Source organism: Varroa destructor, unplaced genomic scaffold (assembly GCF_002443255.2).
Source record: "Varroa destructor unplaced genomic scaffold, Vdes_3.0 BEIS01000005.1, whole genome shotgun sequence".
NCBI lineage: Eukaryota > Metazoa > Arthropoda > Arachnida > Mesostigmata > Varroidae > Varroa > Varroa destructor.
In genome coordinates, this window is record NW_019211458.1 from 20,440,756 (window position 1) to 20,457,422 (window position 16,667).

The 16,667-nt window shown below is 39.8% G+C and overlaps 1 long non-coding RNA gene across 3 annotated transcripts in view; it reads left to right on the forward strand.

Moving 5' to 3' along the window:
* The window catches only part of LOC147755408 (uncharacterized), a 41,654-nt gene that overhangs the window by 3,687 nt on the left and 21,300 nt on the right, over positions 1-16,667 (forward strand). The window contains exons 2-3 of one of the 3 annotated variants that reach the window (XR_015327870.1): positions 762-910; positions 3,037-3,362. This is a non-coding gene — a long non-coding RNA (uncharacterized LOC147755408). Of the gene's footprint in view, positions 1-761; positions 911-3,019; positions 3,363-16,667 lie in introns of all 3 variants that reach the window. The other 2 variants (XR_015327869.1, XR_015327871.1) reach the window with 2 other exon arrangements.

Below are 16,667 nucleotides of genomic sequence, written 5' to 3' on the forward strand. Positions count from 1 at the left end.
AATCGACAGACCTTGATCAATTCTTGGCGTGACGCTCCTCTAGGTAAATAGTGTTGGCGGTCTCCTTACAGATGTAGCCGTAGCTCGAAACGGATTTGCTTCTATGGCTATATGGGCCGCTTTTGGTGGGCTGCTCCTCTACATGCTGCTAGGCTTAAGCGGGACATTGAAAAAAGAAGATGGCTGCTATGGTTGATATGGTATTGTTGTTAATGGCAGTAGCGGATTCACTCACTATGAAGGGTCAATTGCAATTATTTGTGCCGAAAAAATCTACGCTGAGTGGCCGAATCAGTGGACGAGACCTACGCTGGCGTACTAAGCTAGCCACATTAATGTTTAGATTTTGGTTGCTTTCGATGGGATTGAGAAAATAACATAGATACGTTTCTATTTTTCTGCTCATAAACAATTAGATTTGAAGTTTTCGCCTAAGATACTCTCACATTCGTTCAAAACATTACTGTTAGCCTAAGGCTATGGTTCTACGATAAATATTTACACGAAATGTGCGGAAATAAACACAACTAGCTACGCAAACTTATATAGATACGCATTTAGATCTATGGTTTCGCCTCGACGTCGGCGGAAACATGGCTGACATCTCGTTAAAGGACGGTACAACTGAATGGGAGCAATTTTACAGCCGATAAAAAGATGTGTACAATGAGGTCCGATAAACGTTTGCCTAGAGTCTTTCGGAAAGCCAGCGACGTTTTGGCTAAGTTTACTTTCATTGCTTTTATTTGTTTTCCTACAAGCGGTGTGCTAGGTTCTCGACGAAGGGAAGCTGTGCTTACATCTATAAATGAGAGAGACATCGTAGCTTCCTTGAAAGACTCATATCTACGCACAGATGTTTAGTAGCTACTCCATACCTCAACGCATATCGGCATTGGTTCGTCAAAGGGTAATCAACTTCAAACACGCTAAGGTTCTCGAGCTCGTGCTTAGTTGTACGACCGTATGCAATATACGTATACATAACTATACGTAACATACATAACTGACATACCGATAAGAGGAATTGCTAAAAGTTGTTGCTAAAAGTAAACAGAGCAATATTAAGAAAATGGAAATTATAAAAATGTAACGAACTAAGAATTTCGAGAAGGATGCCTAGGCTGTTATAAATTGCTTCAGACAGCTGGCAGCACGAAGCGCAGTGAGTCTACGTCCGGATTTGGATCTAGACCGCCCCATATGTCTAAGTTCATAAACAAACGTTTGCATTTCAGTCTGCGCGAAATTCACCTAGTGTCTAGCTGGACATTTTGCCTTGACGTTTTGACTTTTCGAACAGTCTGACCAAGTAGGACATATTTGATGTTACGCGAATAAATAGAAAGGCTTATTTTATTGACCATTAAAGGCTAATTGATGCTGAGATAACCTTGCTTGTACTGGGGCCCAACAACCTTCGGTACAAGGTGGCATAGAGTGCCCAGCGGTAGCACACAATGACACCGCTTAACCTATCATCGCATCCGCAATTATGCCGTCACAATCGTTTTTACTAGAAGCGACTTATGCCATATTGTTTACGAACGCTTGCAGTTATATGAGGAGCTTTCAACTACGTAATATATAATAACCAAATATATTGCCACTTACATTATATGATAACTATACGTCAAAAACCAATTTACCGTGGTAAACAAATTCCATGGAAGATACGCAAACCCCTAAATGGCTAAAAAAAAGTTTTCAACATTATTCCAAGTCGTTCCGTGTTACTTGTACTATTCGCGGAACAGCATATAATATGCCTGGATTTAAAGAAGTTCCGCTTAGAGAACGATTAGGATATTAATTTACAACGGACGAGTTAATACAGACCTGTTTGAGTTTTTAAATTATACCAATCTGCGCCATTTTGAATTATTTTTACCATATATATATACATATATATAATAACGATTAATATTCATTTAGTCAATTTGAGACGCATTTGCGAATACCTATCGGTTCGACATCCTATCAAGGACCCTTTTGGATTCGAGAAAAATTTTTCTAATTGAGATAGAATGTTTTGCTCGCAAACTCGTAGGTAGCTATTATAGCAGAGAAATCCAGTACAGAACTGATTCTTTGTTTATTATTGAAATACATTGAAATGTATTAAGCGCAACTTCAACTAGGATTTAGTTATCTAACTCCGAGGTTAGATCGGATAACTGCGGATGTTCAGTGGTGAGCGCGGCCTATGTTGAGCTCATTTGTCACTGGTACCTATCAGAGCAGTCAAAATCGATAACTCCAATTTGCAGGAATAGCCCATTTCTACTCTATTCTTTAACTCTTGAGAAGTTGCAGGGTCGATAAGCCCGCAGTGGACAATAGTGTATGTGGTACGTTAGGACACATTTCCAACGTATTATCTATAGGAGCTGTAATGACGCCGATTCCGTTCGACCGTGACTCTTTACGTTAAACTTTGCGTAAAAGGCTTGTATCATTTGAAAAATCATCATCTAATAATGCCAATGGCTTAACTTGAAACAGATTTAAAGGGTACAGATGAATGCCTAGGTTTCGCTTGCTGCTCATATTAGCTTGGTTTAGCGGCGTTTTTTTTAATGCTATTTAGATATGAGCAAGAATTGTCTGTGAATTATGTAAATCGTATATATGGTTCGAACCTCCAATTTGTGAGAGTCCTTCACATTTTCCTCCGTCAAATTACTGTTAAAATGTCCCAGTTCTTATTTTTAAAGGTCGCGTAATTATTTTTTCGTCTTTCTTTATTGAGCGACCTCATGGATACCGAATTCTGTGATCAAGACGAATTGCATACAAACCAAAAGGCAAAATGTATCGAAGCACCCGTTAGACCTCGGAAGATGCACTGACCACTATAACATTGCAATCAATGGTGGCTCTGCTTACCAGAACCCACAAATAAACGAATCTATCGATTCCTATATAAGTATAGTAAAACAAACAATTGATTTAAGCCTGGCGTAATGCTCCGGTACAATGCTAATATGCTTGTTTGTGCCGTGCTAATTAACAATAGTTTGTTGTTTATTGCAGAGCAAACGTTTATTTTGAAAGGAAGATAGTCTTTATTGCGTCTTTGCAGACATCTCGTATTTAATCGATCTTGTTAAGGAAGATGACTAGGCTCTGGAGCTACTCTGCCAGTGTTCTTTGGGTTGCCGTCGCTTCTCGCGACGTTTCCGCTTACGCTCTGGGCGCTGGATTGGCGCTTAACAGAGGCTCAAGGAAGCGTCTCTGTCCGTATCTGATTCACAATACCTTTGACGCGAGCCACAGTCACAGTCGCTGGGGCCCGAAACGTTTTTGCAAGACTTTAAAGGAAGGTGTGCCGTAAGCATTGGGATGATTCTTATTTAAAGGTATGTTATCACAGAAAGTTTAGTCGTGCGTGTGACATCAGCAACCATAGTTACGTCTTAAACTGCGTAATTAAACCTGAAAGGATCAATAAAGCTGAATAAATGAAACATTGTCCCGCCTAGGCCGAAATTCGTCTAAAAAGTGATATACAACATATACAAAATTGAGCAACAGCTATTGCCCCCCGTACCACAGATGAGGCCGTTGTGATAGAAACTAAGAATATTTGCTTGTAAAGGACACCCTGATCTTACGCGGTACTCATTTGAAGTCAGATAAGTTGCTAATAGTAGTTACAATAGTTATTGTTATTACTTCTATGCCTGTTTTTTTGCCACCTATTGTTCATAACAGTCTGCAATCTAGAAGCGGTTAGGTAAAAATTATTTCTCTTTTCTTTATTAAACATCTTTCATCGTAGCGTATATACGAAAGACTTTGTGACATTCCTTGTAGGGTTGTTAAACAGTGCCTAACTTGTCGAAACGTCAACAGGGTTGCCACATTTAGGATACCGGGTCGTAGTGGCATCCCGTGCTCTTGAACCAATGGCATAAATGGCTTTTCTAAGAAAAATGAGCCACTAGCACCCTACCATCCGTGAGTTCAGCCTATAGGAATAACGGATCATTAGCGTCTGTGTTGATTTTTGAAAAATGCAATCTTTATATTTATATATATATATATATCAATATTTCCTTCAAGTAGTTCCTCTCTACGGTGAAGCTTAGATTCATATAGTATCCCTTGATGGGCCTATGTAAACCAAACATCACCTACACGTGATATCTCATCAGAATCGTTGAGATACATGGACAACAGTGAAAAAGGCGGAAATAGCTATAGATGAATCTAATATTTGTGTTTGTGGCCCGATTTCTAATTACTTTTTGTTCGGCTTACTTAAGAAGGGTATCGAAAGAACTGTAGTCAACTAGATTGTCTAGATATCTTTAAGTATTAGTCACAAGTTTCCGAATATTCGCGTTTGTCAACGTACCGCACTAACCTTTTATAAACCCATGAACTCAATGATGATAACGTTTGAATAGAGTATTTACTATTAGTGATTTTTCGCCGCAATGTACTTTAAACAAAATTATATATATATATATATATATATAGCGTAAATAGTATTTGATTGTCCAACAAAGTCTTTACGAAAAGAGGCACCCAAATCCATGGCCTTATTATTGAGAAAACGTGAAAGATGCTAGTTCTTTAGAAACCCTCAGCTGTGTCAGAGTGTTTATGCGTTAAAATAAGTGGCAAAGACTGCCCATTATGTACGGTACAATGCAAGGCTGTAATAACTCAAGAAAAAACAACACGTACGTATATTCGATCAATAAGTATATTTAATGCTGGAAGTACACAGACGGGCTGCCCACGCGCACGTTGTTATATGGTGACGTTCAGAGAACATATGAATCATGCCGCTATCGTTTATAGCGCTGTTAGCGCGACCTTATTGATAGTACCGGCAGAGCTCTAAAAGGGTGTAGTTTTAGCTAAGAGCGAAATTTTGGCGTAAATAGAATAAAATCCTGGAGTCTTTAGTTTCTAGTGCAATCTCTACACATCCAATAACGTCGTAATGAAGTGCTAGAATCAATCGATAGACAAACCAGTATAGAAGGACTGCATTTAGCTCTAAATGATAAAGCAGCTGCTTCGTTGACTTCGTTTCTTCCTGGTTACCGGTTGGCCTTCATTTTAGAGATTGTCAAATTTTAACATATGAATTTGACCACAAGTATAGGAAAAAAAAAAAGGAAGAAATTTCTAGCCAGCTGTTACTGACGTCTGATCGCCTCCTCGTTGCTCTTCATTCTCCCTTTTTGAAACTTTGACATTGTTCACATGCAACTAATGTCTGCACAGATCATCTATGAGTCACCTCGGCGTTGTCTCCTTCGAGGGACAAGACTTCACTTCTGAGCGTTAATCTTTGACGCTAAGAGATGTTATTCTTTCTTAACTAAATTAAACCCAGCTGGTATTCATTCACGAAATGCAAAAACATCGAGGTAGCCATATTTGAACAGCCAAATTTAGTTTGCTAGTGGCGCGTAATTTGAACGTTCACCAGATTCGCTGCTAACAGTTTAATAGATCGTCAGATATTTTGTTTCGAGACTGGCGTAACATATTCATTCATTTCATTTATATGAAAATACACTAGATCAAACATCTAATCCAACAACAACAGCCATACGTATGCACTAAACGTGACTATCTTAAGTTACAAAGAGAAAGTTTTCCTGCCGTCTACCCTACTAACGGTATACGGATTACGCGGCCAAACTTTTCTGCTAATCATTAGACACATTGTAATAGTTTAATTTAACCGAAAAAACGGCCTGACATATTTCGCGGAATGGATCAGGGTCATTCTAGCTAGCCGTGTATAGACACGCCTAAATTACATTTAAAATTGGTCCGAACAATCTACTTAGTTCGTGTTCCTCAGCAAGGCCTCCATCAAGAAGCAGGTATAAACGCATTATTAGATCATTCAGTTGTGGGGAATTATCACCGAAAAAAGCTTAAAATCGTTGACTTCAACGCCATGTTTCTATGGTGTAGATATACGATCGCATAAAATCAGTAGCGGAAATGGGTGATTGCAAATAGGCCTACAGAAAGACGAGAATCTTTTATACCAGAACTTTTCTGTTATACACCTAGAAACTGCTGGGTTACGATGAATAATTTGAGGTAAGTCAAACGAAGCAAAGTTACCATATCATACCTATTCGTTGATAAAACGAACTTGAAATCAACCCGTGTGTGCCTCTAAAGGAACGTCGGGCTAGGTGAAAATGAAAGGTCAATTCACTCGGGTATTACGACAACCAATACCGCGGAAAAAAATCACAGTGACATATTCTACAAAGCCTTCTTCACATCCAGGCCTATGCGTCGCTTATAACAATTCAGGCTAAATTCAAAAAAATATAGTTTTTACATACATAAATGCCACTAGTTGTTGAAATATGGGACATAACTGTGCAGGCAATAAAAGCCACGGCAGCTTGCAGTCATCGCTATTATATGTTTCAGTTGAACTTTGGCTAATTACACCATGAAATTGCTGGTATCTTTCATACCTATTGTCTTATATTTTGTCCCATTTAGGCCTCACGTTCATTGTCAGAAAAAATGCTTTTGATTTCAATGAAAAAATGTCCACTTTTTCTTCCCTTTTATTGGCTAGCTTTCTTCGGCTTGTTTTGAGAAAACAGGATATACCAAAGTATGACAAAATCTAACGCCTATATAATTCTTCTAAATAAAAATTAACGGCTTGTTTCAAATAATCCCACATATTGTAGCTTATAACTGCTAAAAAACTAATAGAAAACTAATAGAGAAATTCAACTAACACCGGATACTTTGTATAATATAGCCCCGCCTCGTGTAGTTTCCTCAAGATCGTTTTCAGTTGCTATCCTTATTGAAAACTAAATAGGAAAAGACTAAGGAAGAGAAGCCAGTCTAAAAGAAAACACTTCCAAATGCTGTTTTAAGTATACTGTCCAAAAATGGTATTAATATTCATGTGTGCATCTAACTTGAGGAAATGGTGCAAACTGTTTGAACTATTCAGACGCTCGATTAGCGTCAACGACATTGCTGTTCTTCTACCAGAGTGTATATAGACATATGTATATAGAACAAATATGTTGCGCAGCAATGAAAGGTATGTATTTCAGTATGTGTAAAACTTGCAAAAACGATATGTCTATTAATGCGTTTCCCTTAACAGGGCAACATTGTGATTGTCTTCACACATAAATCTATTTCGACGCAAACCGGCGTCGAGCGTTCATCGTCCTCTTTCTTCACCTTCGGTCTTCTCGGAAAGCCAATTTCTAATCAGTATAAGAGCAACAGCTAAAAACATAGCGTCTACTTACTTTCCCCATGGGTATAAGGAAATTAATCTAATACCATTCCATTTGACTACGACCAGTCTAAGACAGAACAGTTAGGACCCTTAGCACCTCCTTGAAGAGGAACTGCTTTTGTTGAGACCTTGAGTAAGCATTGTTTTGTCCTTTCTGTATCTTTGCTCTATTGCTGTTATCTACGATTGCTTATCAGCGCCAATTCGGATGCATAGAAGGAAGCAGAGTAACGTATTTGTTGAACGAGTGGGGTCTCGCAAAGTTGTTGAGCCCAAATGTGGATTCGGAGCCGATAAAAACGGGTGAAAGAGCCACCATAAATTGGCTGGGCATCGGCTGAGATTTCTCCATATTAGGCGCATATGCGAAGCAGCATTTTTATATCTTTGTTGACCTCATAAATAGCAGGAACATGAGTTTTCACTAGATGATTCCAGAGAAACGTTTACACAACATCGAAGGAGATTTCGAAGTAGCGTATTTTTCTAAAAATCACCACGAGAAACTCATATCTCAGTGTGCTTTGGTGATAGGATACGTGGAACTCGACTCTTCACAGTTGTGGAAAAAACATGTTATCACCTCGAGTTTCTAACGCGAAATGATGGCAGAAAAATAATGCTCAGAACGTTGCGGTCCAGAAATGCAACGTTTGAATAATAGTAGAAGTTTTCAATAATAATATCTTCTGAAAAGGTACAAGCTAGTATAGAGCTACTCATCAAAACACAGTTATGTAATGCTGTATAAATTGGCCGTTTGTTCGATGCCAATTTTGTGGACATCGATGTTTCTGAGTAATAGACATATATTGTAACGAATTGACTCTAAACTATCATATGACTGATACGTCCGAAGTCAGCGGAATTCGGGGTACTCTTTATTGCCTTCAACCATAGCTATTTGTTCATTCTATATTAGGTCATTGCTACTATGCTAATTGATAACTCGTGCTGGCATTATACCAAAAATTGCTGTGCTTATCAAAGCATTAGAGATACATATAATAGAAATAACTTAGAACTTTTGTTACCTTTCACGCAAGCACACACGCAGCGTAGTTGAACTACAACTGAATGCGTCTGACAGTTCCGCAGACGCAGAGTGAAAATCATGCGACCACCACGCGATAGTTATTATACTGCAAATTTATATATATATATATCAATTTATATATATTTATATAGAGCTTATTATATTTATATAGAGCTCTGGTTAGAACAGCGACAGTAGCGAACTGCTAGCAGAAGTCGTTGAATAACATTCGCGTTATTATTTACCGCAGAGCACCAAACGGCGGGGTTTGTTCTAACAAAACGATCTTTGTCTGACGATAGAAACTTCGAAGTATCTTGCAAGTCCAGAATAAAGGTGGCTATAGCTTCATACCTTGTAAAGGCAACTCTGATTTGCAGCGGTGATCACCACGTGATAAAGCTAACGCTTTTAGCTGAGAACTGTGCCGGAAATGAAGAATTACATTGGTGAGATACGATTTGGGTTTATTAAATATGAAACAGATTTGAACAAGTCCATGTTAGCAGACTTCCATTTGGAACTATGTAGTAGGTTGAGGTACGTGTTAGTTTTCATTGATGACCCACAACAAAATTTTGCGTGTTGAAATACCATATGATATGGATTAGGATAAGGTTAAAATAGTTAACTCTCACAAGCATAATGTATTTCTAATTGAAAATTCTAATGTAGTGCAAAATTTGTAAACGTAATCGATTGAAGTGACACTGCTACTGTAGTACTCATCCTAATTAAAATGATTGGCTAATACGTCTATATACGGAGGAACTTCGTCGTTTCGTCCTCCAATATGTCGAATAGGTAGTAACCTCAGATGGCTGTAAGCGGCTCAAGGCCTTCAATCATCAAAATCTTACAGCAGTCTTCGTGGCATTCGTTCTCGCATTTAGTTACCCACCCTAGTCAAGCTACTTGTAATCCTTTCCAATTATCGGAAATGGATAAAGCCAGTAACCTTGAAACTGAATATGCTGGTATCGTTGGAGACTACCAACAGGAACGGCCAATCAAACGAATTCTATCAAGGCCAAAGGTACATACTTCTGCGCGTAGACGATAATCTGTCCTGGCAGCTCAATGTCATTCGTCTCAATAAGTAGAATCAAGGTTAGCGAGTGCTAAACAGCAGCCCGTCCATATAATGAATAAATGCATGAATATATCGAGTGTTCGATGTGTCAATGCCTCGTCAAACAGGATTTCATCAGGGACAATAGGCTCCTTCACCACCCTACACTCATGCAAAGTCTGAACTTTCCCTGATAACTAAAGGAAAAATAAAAAATCGCTTGCGTGTGCATACATGATGTCTCTGGGAATCGCTACCTGGTGCGAAGCTGTATTAGCTGAATCCTGTCTGAGTGACTCCTCCTGAGCCCTCAATGGTGACATTGTTCACGTAATTTGGTACGGCAAAGAACTTAAAATGTTGAATCCTCTTATGCACTATTCTTAATAGAAAAATGGCGATCACAATATACTTGTTTCGTAAATTGTCTGTCGGGGTAGCAGACGCAGGGTTAGGCTATGAGAAAATCTAAATGGAGGGAAATTAGTAGACTAATTAGCCGTGGACATTACCTGAACCCCACTGACTTGGTAGAAAGTATAGAAGTAGGTGTGCAATCTATTTTATCTCAGTCTATTTCTTGCGGGAGTAATTTATAGAAAGAGACTGTCTAAGCGCTTTTTGAGCGTTTCGATAAGGAACGTCTATAGTCCCAACTCATATAGAGTAAAAACTTGAGTTGTCTCTATCGTGGCAAAATAGACGCTGTATATCTTCTACTTTAAAGTGATTTATATTACAAACAGGAACTTAAGGACTATTATATACTAGTACAATACAACCAATGATACATGAGAAATCTATATATAGCAGTACAATGTTTAGGCATGATGTTATGCTATGCATGCCTATGTACGCCTATTTGTCTGATAATGTGTCTTAGTCTAGCATTTCACTCAAATGCTTATGGCGGTAAACACCTTAGACAGCTCAGGAGCTCTACTGAGGTAAATATGTCAGTCACTAGCGTGTACTGTGATAGTCTTCAAAGCCGTACGGAAGCAATCTTCTTGCGCAAGGCTAAATCCTTACGCTTGTGAGGTATGGGATTCTTGCATCATTCCTACAAAGTGTATTTGCATTATAGATACGGGAGTAACGTCGTTTGAAGCGTATGTAAGAAACAATGAATAGAGAAAATCTGAATAATAGGCCACGGTGACTGTAGGCCATTCATGCTATAAGTGGGTAAATGGTAAGCCTTCATTATTCTCACAGTAATGTAGCACTGGTTAACTGTTTACGTTGGAAATGTGGAACACTCGATAGGGATCACATAATTACGCCTATTCATCGACGAACTTTATGTCTACCAAAAATCAAAATATGGCAGGTTCTGTATTTGAACTGAAGTTGTATTTGTCTCTGAGTGACTGCGGATAAAACTAGTGCATCCAGGGACGTAATCCAAATCCTCCTAGTACGTATTTATAACTACAATGATAATTTGTATGTAATGAAACAATTCACTACGACTGTCGGTAGTGGTATTCAACTGCAGCTTGACGTCTAACTCAAGTACTGACATATCCATTGCTACAAACGTTTATTAGATATATAATTAGACATAATTCGTACGTAAAATAAGAAATAGTTTTGTATATAAAATCGTATAAATTTTGGTTGTAACTTTTGAACAGTTTTAAGGGCGGCTATAATAGACTTAAGATAATTACTAAAATGTTAGCCCAACTGAAATGACTGCAAAAGCTAGAAAAATTCGGTGAATTTTCGTTGAAGGGAACAAACGCTTTAAAGGCTTTTAGCGTAATAGCGGTATGAGATTTGTTATAGCCGTCTGACAAATAGGTCATAGTAGGTGGACCCCGCAAACATAAATCCGGACCGCGTTCGAACGAATGATGCAGAGTGGTACGAAGTGAAGTAGGCGTTTCGAATAAGACTTAATCATACTTTTCCCTATTCGTACAAGTTCTTTACATGTCTAGAAGCAGCTACTTTTGGTCCCTCTTTCTCTACATAGTATAGAAATAAAATGTATTACTGGCTACCTTTCAATGATTTCATATAATTGTCTGTACAGAAAATTATTTCGGTATACCTGATTTGATGTGACAATTTATTCATCTTGGGTGCACCTTATACGACTGTAAAGCGGGAATCATGCTATGCCAGGCGCAACATCAATAGAAGCTAGCTGTGCAGGTATTCCATGGTATTAAAAAATAACCATCGGCACTCGAAAATGGTCGCAATCATCGAGCCTGAAAAAAATCCTGACTAGACACTGGGTATTTGCCTCAGATATATATATATATATATGTATATATATATATATATATGTATATATATATAAGAAGTATACGAAGGGCAATATTCATATATGTCGTGTGTAAAGCTGGCAATGAGGTTGATCCAACAATTAACCCAGCAGGCAGACTTCGTAATGAAAAACAACACTAGTGACGGGCAGCAGCATCATACAGCCCTTTGGCCTCGCGCTGAAACGATTCTTCGGAAGACAACGAATGGACATCAACAGTGTCGTACGTGAAGCAAAGAAGTATAATAGAAGCATCGATGAGCCAGCCATATATGTTTCTAGCAGCTAATTATCTTGAACATACAACACGGAAAGGACACGTGAATACTTCGCGATTTGGGTCAGAAATGCATGTGCATCTTCTACTAGGACTTTAACCCGCGGCTAGTAAAATTACGTGAAAATACCGGGTCCAGAAAATGCTAAATTCTTGGCTCCTCTTCATTCCATATTACAGCGCCCAGTAGTTAAGAATGAACGGTATAGCTATATAGTAATACTGCCACGAAGATAAACCCATTTTTTGGGCGGTAGGGATCGCAACAATCAAGAGTGCTAGGAACCAGAAGGTAGGCACGCGAGGACTATCAATAACAATAACACGGGGGAGGGGGGGGGGGGGAAATTGAACACGTATCCCGGCCAGCTCAACCGGACTTTAGGAGTCAAGCATTCCACGGGTTGGGCTAGCTTCAAAAGGACCGATCACCGCGAAGCGAAGGCACCATTAGAAATCTGCTTATGAGAAAGTTAACACTAAACTTAAAAGTTGAATTGTCGATAGTGGAGGACTTCGTGAAGAAGTTCTAGCATTGACAATTAAAGGTCCGGCTTCACTACGCAACACCTTGAATTGCCGCACTCGCTCATGAAGATGATAATGTAGCCTGCAGCGAGGTCAGGCTTTAGCTAAAACGCTAGGAATTACACAGAGGAACTGTGAGGAGACCGCAACTCTAAGGCTTTTTTGTTCTCGGGGCCCTGGACAGTATACTTTAACCTCGGTTTTGAAAAGAACGCCTTACAAAAACGGCGTGCAGAATGTCCGATATCGAAAAAGCAGTGGCCGTGTACTCCGTTATACGCGATTTCCGTTGAATACAGCATTCGGTTCTCTACCTAGAGACAAGGTGATAATCACGCTAGCCGAGATGGGCGTCCCTATACTTAACCTTCTCACTTTGGTTCTGCAGGGAAACAGAATAATTATCGATGACGGAGTGTCAGAGCTCTGCCATTCGCACAGTTAATTGATCTGGCTCAGAGTAATTATTTGAAACCATTCTTATTCCCCGTGTTGCCAAAACACTTTCCTGAACAAATAATAGGGTTAAAAAAATAGTTGAAATCATTTTGTATTCAGGGGACTCAGTGATACACGGGTCAAACAGGTTCTTAGTACAGCAAGATTCAACTCGGCTTCATGCGCCAATTGCCAACCTAACCGAGGTGGAAGCGACGAAACTTAGAAAAGGAAGCAGGATAGTGGCCACTGACATTTTGTGCCTCGTACGGTCGTCTCTTGTCTGTGTAAACCGGTTTCCGCACTTAGGGTGCTCTTTTGCACGAACGGTAGAAGTTTTACTGCGCAAGTCACCGAAAAATGCAGGAAGGCAGTGCTGGCCGCATGGGCGATAAAACCGCCTCATCGCCTGCTTCTCGCAACAGCGCTTCAGCCTGCTCGACCTCAATATAGCTCTGGTCACAACGTCTATGATACGCGTGAGTCGGGAAAATCTTACAGCGGAAAGTCTTGAACGAATAAATCGCTTCAAAGCCTGCTTTTTCAAAAGGGCATCCGGGACTACACATGATGACCTGAAATCATCTCGCGTAGCTCCCAGCCGACTCGCTACTGCTGTCCGGGGATCCACATCGTCGCTCCGAGCTTTCAGCGACGGAAGTCTTCAAAACAAACCTTAGGAACTAGGAGCGAGAATTCGCGGGGATTGATGAAGATTGCTTTGGGAGCAGTGAGGAACAACGAATGGAAAGGGACGAACCGGCTAAACAAGCATGTCCCTCACTTTATTGTGGATAGGTTGCTCCCCACTCTGCAGGCTTCCACGAGGGTAGAGACAGGGAAAGTTGTGATGGAGATCATGCTACTCGTTGCCCACTAGTACTATATTTAGTGTACCTTGCGAATCTCTCAAATTAGTGTCATAAACTCAACAATATCCGTATAATTCATATGACGCGAAGTGTTTTAATTGGTTATACATTATTCCCTTTCTGATATTGCGTCGTTAACCTATATATGAAGTTTTTGGCTACAACAAGCAGAGGTGAACAAATAATGTATGATTAATTCGGTGCGACAATCTGTTTAAAGACATGGGTTTTGCCCATGGGTTTTCTTTGAAGTTTTGTTTTTTCTCTCCGAAAAGGCGCAACCATATTCGAGTGGCCAGCTGGTTTTCCTAACAGGTCTACGTGCTTGTGAGTTATCTTCGAAATGCCGCGAAGACGAGAAAATAAGGTGGTACTTGTGGGCCGTTTTACAACAGTTACATCTTTCTCTATACACATACGTAATTCATAAGCTACACAAAGCTCAAATGGAACAGTTACAGTTTGTATGGCCCACTGTCGTAGCTGTTTCATTGCATCACAGGAGTCATGGAATAGACCTAGATCTTTCTGACGCGCCTAAATTTCTCTACGAATTATTCGAACAAGAGTAGTCCTTTTCCTTATCCTTCATATTTGTATGAGCATGCTGCGTTTCGTGATCGCAGAATATACCGTGCTAGTTCGCCTTCATGCTGCGACCCCATTACATATCCGTTAGCTCCCTTACTTGCCTTGCGTTTCGCTGTCTCGGCCTTAGCCATGCGTTCCCTTTTTTGAGAGGAACGTCACAGAGAACTCGCACTTCTTTCAAAGCAATAGAGCACAAAGGCGATGAAGCAATATAGCTAGATACAGGGGGAACGCGAAAAATAGACCGCGAAAGGTTAGATCCATTCCTGTATGAAATTCCTGTCGCTACTGAATACGGCGGATACGAAACGCGCGCGTGCATGCGGTCATTTAGCTAAAATGGGTTAGGACTATTATGCAATAATAGATAGCTGCGAACGATGAACCTTTCACATCAGCGAGCTAAAGCTGCTAAAACAGTAGCTAGCGCTTTCAGGAGCGGACAATATGTCGTTTGACCTACTGAGCGTCGTTGAAGCCTATATTGCTTCCCGGAATAAGGCAGAAGTCAGACAACAGCAGCAGTTATGCACCGGGATTAGTTGACTGGCAATGAGGCTGCGTAAAAAGGCCGTGGTCTGGCAAGCAGCAAGGGGCTTCAGTGCCCGATTCTCGAGGGTAAGCCAATCTCAATACAAGTAGAAAGAAGGGCTTCCTTGCTTAGTGCGGGGAAGGTATACCTGATCAAGATGAAGGGGTATAGAAGACGAAAATGTGTCAACGAGACAAGAAGCTACAGTGACCTACTGACGTATATACTAACCGGAAATAATGGACTGACTTAGCTACGCCCTTGCAAGGAGGTTTCTAGGTGAGAAGAGGGCAATTTCTGCGCAGACAATTAAGGTCACACGTAATGAGACCGAGGGTCAACTATAGCATACGGGAAAGTGAAGATGGATGGCCGATTTTGCATGAAATGTATCGTGGATTTTGGTTAATATTATTAGTACATACACTATATGAATGCAATAGAATGAGGGTCTGTAGGTAGCATGTTGTTGACTAGAAATCGACATAGCGGTCTAGGATGCGCCAGTTGAAGTTTGGTCTAAAAGGGATCATATACAGCAACGAGGCAATACACGTAGCTGCATACTAGAAAAAAATAAATTATCAGTCTTAACGAGACTAGACAAAAGGTTAGTTGAAACAAACGCCGCTTTACGTACGTATTTACTTCCCATAAGGTGTAGTCCATTTTCTTGTATAATAGACGTTTATATTGCTTTATTCTACTACTATTTTTGTGTTATTCCTCGACACGTTTGCGATTCGTGTAGTTTTCCCGCCATGACTAGGCTACTTCGAAGTCCATATTGTTAAAGTGAAGGCGCTTACAATTAGATGCGATAATATACGTGATGTTGCTATTAACTATCAATTATAGTAAAGCCTGCAGTGAGCGAAGCATACCGTATGTTCGCTACAAATCAAGCATGGACTTAGCCGGAGAAATAGCAGTTGAAGCGGAATGGAGCCAGAACAATATCTGATGCTGTGAGTTGTGTTGAAAACACGCAGTTAAAATTGGCTAACCATGTCTATATATTGGGTTAAAGATCCAAAACACAGTTTAATACTCTGAGATGTTTTATAATGCCCGTATAAAAAAAAATAATTTACGTCTGCACGTTTCGTTTTCATTTTTCTTTGCTTTCCTCTTTTTATTCGCTATTAATTGTGATACTGTTATTTCTTGGATCCCGAAGCGACTAAAAGCGCATTGGCCACATTAAGTTTTCCACCGCTCTACGCAAGCGGTTAAGCTTTGAATGTCAGTGAGATGGATCTTTTTAATACCTTTAAACAAGCCAGTCAGCCACTGATATTTAGAGCCAACTCCGGTCTGAATGGCTGGGCGCATCTGGCCAATTCAGCCGCAGAGATTAAAGCTGTTCCCTGAAATGGCATCTTGAAGCCAATGGCCTGCAAGACATCGAAAATCATTTTCTACAGAATCTCCAGCGATGTAATGCTGCGCGTGAATAAATGGCTAGTATATAAAGGGTAGTGTCACAGCGGGATAAAGGCAGTATGGTCATGCACTGCAAAATATTATGATTCTAGGATTCTCGAGAAATGAAAATTGAACGAGACCAATTTAAAAAATCGAGGGTTTATCTCAACGTTAATCGAGTCGTAAGGATCAAAATGTTTGAGTTCATTCAAAATATAATCCATGGATATATTTTTTTATAAATAGAAAGCTATTGTTGCAGCTAGGCGACTGATAAAAGTTGAGTACTTTGTCAACTAATTAATTAGTGACTCCTTCTATCTCATAATTTAT